Source organism: Balaenoptera borealis (genome assembly GCF_965194805.1).
Source record: "Balaenoptera borealis genome assembly, chromosome: 1".
Classification (NCBI taxonomy): Eukaryota; Metazoa; Chordata; class Mammalia; order Artiodactyla; family Balaenopteridae; genus Balaenoptera; species Balaenoptera borealis.
The window spans coordinates 100,118,898-100,126,323 of NC_138860.1; the positions used below are offsets into that span (position 1 = coordinate 100,118,898).

The 7,426-nt window shown below is 44.1% G+C and overlaps 1 protein-coding gene across 2 annotated transcripts in view; it reads left to right on the forward strand.

Annotated features, from left to right (window-relative positions):
* The window catches only part of VAV3 (vav guanine nucleotide exchange factor 3), a 513,627-nt gene that overhangs the window by 428,358 nt on the left and 77,843 nt on the right, over nt 1–7,426 (forward strand). The window lies entirely within an intron of this gene.

Here is a 7,426-nt window from a genome sequence, read left to right on the forward strand (position 1 = left end):
GAGCTGATCTCCCTGTGCTATGTGGCTGCTTCCCACTAGCTATCTATTTTACATTTGGTAGTGTATATATGTCCATGACACTTTATTTTGAAATCATTCGAGAAGCAAAGACAGTACAGAGAGTTCCCATATACTTTCCCCCTAATGTTAACACGTTACACAGCCATGGTATATTTTACAAAACACAGAAATTCACACTGGGACAGATTTTGTTCACATTTTACTACTGTTTCCACTAATGTCCTTTACCTGTTCCAGGATCCTGTTCAGGATGGCGCACTGCATTCAGTTGGCTTGTCTTTTCCAATCTGTGATATTTTCTCAGTCTCTCCTTGTTTTCTACAACCTTGATACTTTTGAAGAGTCCTGGTCAGGTATTTTGAGGAATGTCCCTCAATTTGTGTGTGTCTGATGTTTTATCATGGTTAGACTGGGGTTATGGATTTCAGGGTAGAATGCCACTGAGTTGACCTTCCCATCACATGATATCAATATGACATCACCATGACTTATTATTGGTGATATTCACCTTGGCTTGGTTAAGGTGGTACCTTCCAGGACCCTCCACTGTAAAGTTACTGTTCTTCCCTTTCCCTACTTTATTTCTCTGACGAGAAACATTAACTCCAGCCCACACCTGGGGGAGGAGGAAGGTGAGCATATGCTAAAACCACCACAGAAATTAATAAATACTTGGGGGGAGTTACTTTGAAGTCAAATAGTTTTATTATTTTAAAATTAAATCTACTTTTTTTTCCTGATCACAAAAGTAAATGTAAAGCAGAAAGCCTGTTTCACCAATCTCACAGACAAAACCCCAAATCTCACTAATCCCTGTGTGTGTGTTTAATATGTGATAAACACACTTAAGTTTAGGACCTTGTGAGCATACTTTTAATGCAAAGTTATATTCGGGAAGGCCATAGAGTATATGACTCATTCACTATCAGGCCCCTACCAAGAATCGTTGCTTAAGATCAGTACAGTTACCCAAGGTTTAAAAATGTATGGGCTTCTAATTAAGAGCCATATAACAGGGCAAAAATAATCTAGATGGAGGTTGTATGTGCTGAGATGGGGCTTGAGTCAGGGGCAATGAGCCATCCAGCAGATCTCAAGCACAGCAACCTCACTCTCACGTCTTGACCTCTGAGACAGAGACCAAAGCCACAAGTCTTCCACTGTGAAAACGGAGACATTTAGACATTCTAGAAGGCCAGCTTAATTCTCATTCAAAAGTGTTTGATTTTCACTGACTGAAAAAGAAAATTCGGATGCTTTCCTCATCATTTTAGGAGCCCTCACCTTGTGGGAAAGGGGCTGCCCAGCTGGTAACAATTAGGAGTCATTTCATGAATATCATGTCTTTGAAAAAATCATAATTCAAATCTTTTTTCTAATGTAAAGAGTGTCTTAGAAATATTATAGTGAAGTATGTAGGGAAAAAGTAGATGGTGTAGAAGTTGTAAGCACTTTATCAAATTTACATTGAATATCAATCAGCCTCAAGAGAAATCTAGAGTTATTTTGCCATCACAGTGGGGAGTATAAATAAGTTTTAAAAACTTGTGAGTGGCACAGGTGCCCTTTCACTGTCTCCCTTTTGCTTTTCTTTTTTTCAAATATTTATTTATTATTTACTTATTTAGGCTGTACAGGGTCTTAGTTGTGGCATGCGAACTCTTAGTTGCGGCATGCACACGGGATCTAGTTCCCCGACCAAGGATGAACCTGGGCCTCCTGCATTGGGAGCGTGGAGTCTTACCCGCTGGACCACCAGGGAATTCCCCCTTTTGCTTTTCTTAAGTAAACTGACTGGTACGTCAGTTGTATTCAGTGTCAGGGAAAATATGTAAAGGCAATTTTGCAACCCCTAAGAGACCTGTTTTTGTTTACTGTTGCTCCATATTGACAGACAGGAATTTGGATCCTTCTCTCTCTCTCTCTACCTCTGGTTCCCCCTCTTCAGAACTCCAGACAAGGGTAAGGAGTAAGAAAACAATGCTTTTGTTATTTGTGGGTAACTAAATAAATAACTGTGTGTCCGGAATTAACACCACATGGGCTTTGACATTGATGCGAAGCAAGGTAGGGACCAAGTTAGACTCCTGCCATATTTAAAACAAAAACAAAATCAAAAACAATGAAAAAACCACTAGCTGTTTCTTTTGTCCAGAAGCCTTAGAGAGCATGAGTTCCCAGGTAATCACCACGAACCACGAAGGTTCGTGCTGTTTATCTGAGCGGTTGTTCTAGTACATCAGGATCACCTGGAGGGCTCGTAACAGAGTTTGCTGGGCTCCATTGCCTGAGTTCAGCGGGCCTGACGGGGGACCCAAGAAACTGCACTTCTAACATGTTCCTCTGCTGTGCTGATGCCTGTGGCCCAGGCCCACACTCTGATCATGGCTTCTATAGCCCAGACTATTTGCATAGATTCTTTTCTGCACAGGCTGCAGTGCTAAGTGGATGTGATGAACTAATAATGCAACACCAGGACAAAACAAAATTCAGCCTGCCTTGCTGCAATTTCGTTCTAATTAACATCTGCTCTCTCTTGGGCGCTCTGAAAAAAATCTTTTGATGTTTGTATTCATAACCCTCACCAAAATGAGCTTGATGCAAAAGTTCATTCAGTTGCCAAACATTTCGTGTGTGATGACAAAAGATTTTCCTTCTTTCTCTAGTTTGAGCACTGTTTTGTTTTGTCTTCAATGTGGCTGGAGCAGGTGTTTCTTTCTCTCTGACATCTGGCAGGCTGCACTGGTTCAGATTCTCTGATCTTTTCTCACTCTTTCCCTTCAGAATCATGAGGTCATAGGGCCTGGGGCTTGCTTTGTGTTTTGGGGATCTCTGACAATTTAAACTGTAGCTCTTCTAGTCTCAGATGAAAATCTTTGGCTTCTGGAAATCGTAAAGTCAAATGAAAGAATTTTGGATATACTACCAGACCTTGGCATTCTTCTGGTCCGAGATCCAAGACTTACCAACTCTCAAACTTGAGAATTCCAAATACAGTCTGCCCCTCCATAATTTTACCTCAGGGAGGCACTCTGGAGTGTAACTTCATGCAAACAAGCCAAAACAACAACAAAAATACCTTAAGAAAACAGTGCAAAGAGCTCAGCAGAGACCGAAAGTGAGGGCCAGAGAGGTTTTCTGGAATATATCACTGGTGCCTAGAAAAGAGGGGGAAAACAAAATAGTGCAGGACCTTGAATGATTCCTTACTTGCTGGGTGATCACTTTTTTAGAGGGAGATGCAAACAGGGGCTTGAAATGGAAAGGGCTAAGTTATTCTTCTTACATTTTAGTGCATAAGGAAAAACGGTACCCATTCTGGCTACAGAAACAGCTGGTATTGGGCCAAGGGCATGGTTTGTTATGGGCCTGGGCCAGGCTAGTGCCCAGTGTAAATGATCAGACATGTAAAAGTGAGGCTAGCAGCTGGATAAACAAGTAAGAACAGGACTGTTGTTAGAGACTCCTGACTGAGGCAGACAGGCAAGGGTGGGGAGAGGATTAACTTTATTGAGCTCTCTCCATGGATCTGCTTGGGTTAAGAGTGTGTGTGTGTGCGTGTGCGTGTGCGTGTGTGTGTGTGTGTGTGTGTCTGTGTGTGAGAGAGAGACAGAGAGAGACCCGGGGTGGTGGGGTGGAGAGGCGGGGGAGGGGGTATTTAGGAAGCCACATCAGAGAATGAAACCAGCAAAGTCACATACTGCCAGATAAAATACAGGGCACCCAGTTAAATGCAAATTTCAGGTAAACAATGAATAGTTGGGACATACATGAAATAAGTATTTGTTGTTTATCTGAAATTTAAATAGATACTCTGTATTTCTATATTTTTCTTTGCTAAATTTGTCCACCCTAAATTAAGAGGTCAAGGTCAGATAAGGCAGGTGGGCAGCAGCCTAGAGGAGACGGGCTGCACAGGACACATGGGCTCTGCTCAGGAAGTGGGCTTGCTGTGCAGAGCTGCAAAGACCCCTCAGTCAGTGGGGAAATCAGGAAACTGGCTTTCACCAGGTCCGGGGAAAGCTGTAGGCAGCACCTCTGTGTCCAGCCCGACTTTGGCCTGATGTGAGTGTAGACTGGATGGTAATTTTAAAACCCTTCACACTTTTTCCAGGGCTTTTAAATTTTCCCTTAAAGCAAGAGAAGGGTAGGAAGTCCTAGGGGCCAAGGGTGTGAGCTCAGGCAGAGACTCTAAGTGTGAAATCTCTTTAGCTAGCTGGTAATTGTGACCCAACAGGGGGCAGAGGGGGAGACGGTACTAATGAGCACCTGCTCTGGGCCAGGCATTCTCTATTTGCTCCTGTATTTATTTTCACAACAGCCCCTGTGAAACAGTTGTTATCATTAACTCTTCTTCACAACACGTCACATCACGAAAAATGATAGAACCTGATATTGACCTCAATTCATTCAACAGCAGCAGTCCCTGCGCTTTCTGAAGCATCTCCCTGAGTCCCCTTCTCTTGTCATGGCAGATAATGGGTGTCAGGTGTCTCCTTCTCCTCTCTTGGGTAGACCCAGAAGTGGCCAAGATTTACCTGACAGGTGAAGGAAATAGTTGCTCAGGTCAAATAATTGGAAGCAGAAGGCTAGGATGGGCTTGTCCAGCAGGTGAGACCAGGCCCTTCCAGTCACATGGCCATCAGAAGAGCCAGAACTGTTAGAGAAGGCATGGATGACTGGGGTCTGACCCTCAGTCTGCGGAAGACAGAAGGTTTAAGTGAGCAGCAGCAGAGTCGGTATAGGAAGCTGAAGATAGGATCGTTTCCAAATGGTGCCATCGACTGGCCAGGTACCCTGGATACATTGATGACGCCGGACTGAATTTGTTCTTGCACCCAAGGACTTTCAGTTTAGTGGGGAAGGATATGGTAAACAAATAGCTATAACTAAAAATTAATTAATGCAGCTGACTGATGTGCTGTGAAGAAGTAACAGCTATAATGAGGGCATAGGTAATGCAATCACCCTGCCCAGTCCACGACGGAGCCATGGCCCTCTCAAAGCAACAGGACAGATCGTACAGATCAGGCTCAGAATTTGTCTTGGAGGTTGGGGAGACCTACTACCGGGGTAAATGAACTAGACTACTGAACAGGAAGGGTAAAGGAGTAAATAAAAGCTAGGTTATGTAGGTCGTCTTGGATTTCTAGCCTATCCTTAATGGTAAGGTGTTTGGGGTCATGGTCAAGTCATTGGAAATAAATTATTCACACTTTACCTGAAGACTAACTTGTGAATGATCAAATTACTAAAATTGGTCAGATGCCGTCTTTAACTGGATCTCAAGCAGTTTGTCACAGCTGTTTTGTGGGCATGGATACAGATGGGGAACAGGCAGCAGCAGTAGAAGATGAAGAAAAGAAACAGGCAGAAATAGGGGTATAAGGTCGTAAATTAGAAAGTTGGCAAACTATATTTAAGGGAAACATTTCATTTGCATATAAAACTTCTACTCTTCAAAACATCCTGGGCTTTCAAGATATGAAATCCATAGGAAACTGACATTCCGACTTAGAAGAGTCTGAATGACATCATAGCTAAAAGTTAGTGACAGCCTCAGAGAAGCCACTGCTAAACCAAAGTCTGGGGAAGTCCTCAGCTTTGTGACTAGGTCTCCCAGTAAATACTGATAGATTATTTGAGGAATTGATTTTTGGCAAATTGGTTAATCAGAGAGTTGGCTTTCAAAAATGTGGTGATTCAGGGTACTGTCCTGTTTTTCCATTTGATGTGATCGATTTACTGGTCAGGACTCTTTTAGATTCAAGAACAGAGACTCAAAACGGCTTTGGCAAAAATAGTAATTTACTAGAAGGATATGGGAATATCCTGTGTAATTGAAAGAAGGATCAGACAGCTAAACGGGAAGGGCAGAGCTGCAGCGGGGCCTCAGGAGTCGCTGGTTGGCAATGGGCTGGCCCACTGCTGGTGTCTACCCAGCCTTGCTCATGGCACTCTGGCTTCTGCCATGAGACTCACATCCTACAGTTCGCATTCCTGGAGCAGGACTGACTCTCGGCCTAGTTTTGTTTTGAAAACTGCAGAGAAATTCTTTGATTTCCAGCATGAGAAAGGTGCCCAAGAACAGGGGGTGGCAGATATTCCAGGAGAAGGGGATGATGTGAGCAGACAAAAGAGATGTCCCTTACAGGCTTTGTGAGAAGCTGGGAAAGGTGTATTTGCCTTTTACACCACAATGCAGTTCTTGATACAAAGGACAAACCCAGCCTACTCCCCAAATGAACAAGCCCTCAAGTCTCTTGTCTCTACCTGCCAGTTTAAAATGGTAATCCCTCCTCCACCCTTCACTCGGAGGATGGCAGAGCACCCCCCATCCTCAGCTCAGTGAACAGCAGATGGCTATGGCTAGTGGGAACAGAAAACCTGCTGGCCGGGTTAGGTCCCACTTTGAACATGGCCGTGGCCGTTTACTAAATTCCACAGGGGCTTCTTGTGAAGGACATGAAAAGAGGGAGAGGTCCAGGGACACGGCTGAGGGGCTCCGTGAAGCTCACTAGAGCTCAGTGGGAATCAAGGCTGCCTAGTTGCCCTGAGCCTGGCCCCGGGAGTGGGCAGGTGTGCTGTCTACATAATGCCCTTGATCTCTAAGAGGAACGCTTGAAGAACCAATCAGACGGTAACCTCCTGCCAAGGACTCCATTAGCCCGCTCTGGTGGCTGCTTCTGAAGTGGCGGCCGCTGGCTCTGCTTGCTCTCTTGTTCACAGAGGACATGTGGGCCAGGCAGGGATCAACGAGAAGACATCTGGCACAGAAACAAATCAAACAGCCCCAGTGACTTATTTCGGAGTGGCGCCTCTCCATTGTTCTTGCTGTGACCCTGTGCAAAGGTCACTCCGTGTGGCGGCCTTAGAGAAGCAGCTGCTCCACCTTCAGCAGTGCCCAGGATCCAACTTGTTCTCCGTAAAAGTGAATCAATAGCTCCTTCTTCAAGGGTACAAACAGCATCTCCCTATCACTGAATCCTGAATTCTCTAATGTGCACTTAGCCCCTCCTCGCCAGCCCCCAGGCACCCCTGTTTCTTATTAGCCATGTATCATTTTGCCTCGGAAGAGTCTTTAAAAAAAAAAAGAAAAGACTCTACTGAATTCAGGTGTGACATGTTCTATTTCTGCGACTGAGCTTTTTCTCCTTTTGGTTCAAATAAAGGAAATAGCAAATATTAAAGAGCATGAGAGAAAATGCACTAGTGCCTGGACCATTAATAGACAAGATTGCCGTGGTTCTGATTTTGGTGGTTTATATAATAGCTTCAAATGCTGGTGAAGACAGGGCTCAGCCTTGCCGGAAATGATCTTTAAATTAAATATCCATTTTCTTTAAAATTATCTTTAATGGCACAATACAACCATATAATTTTCAGCTTAAAATGAAGGTGTTAA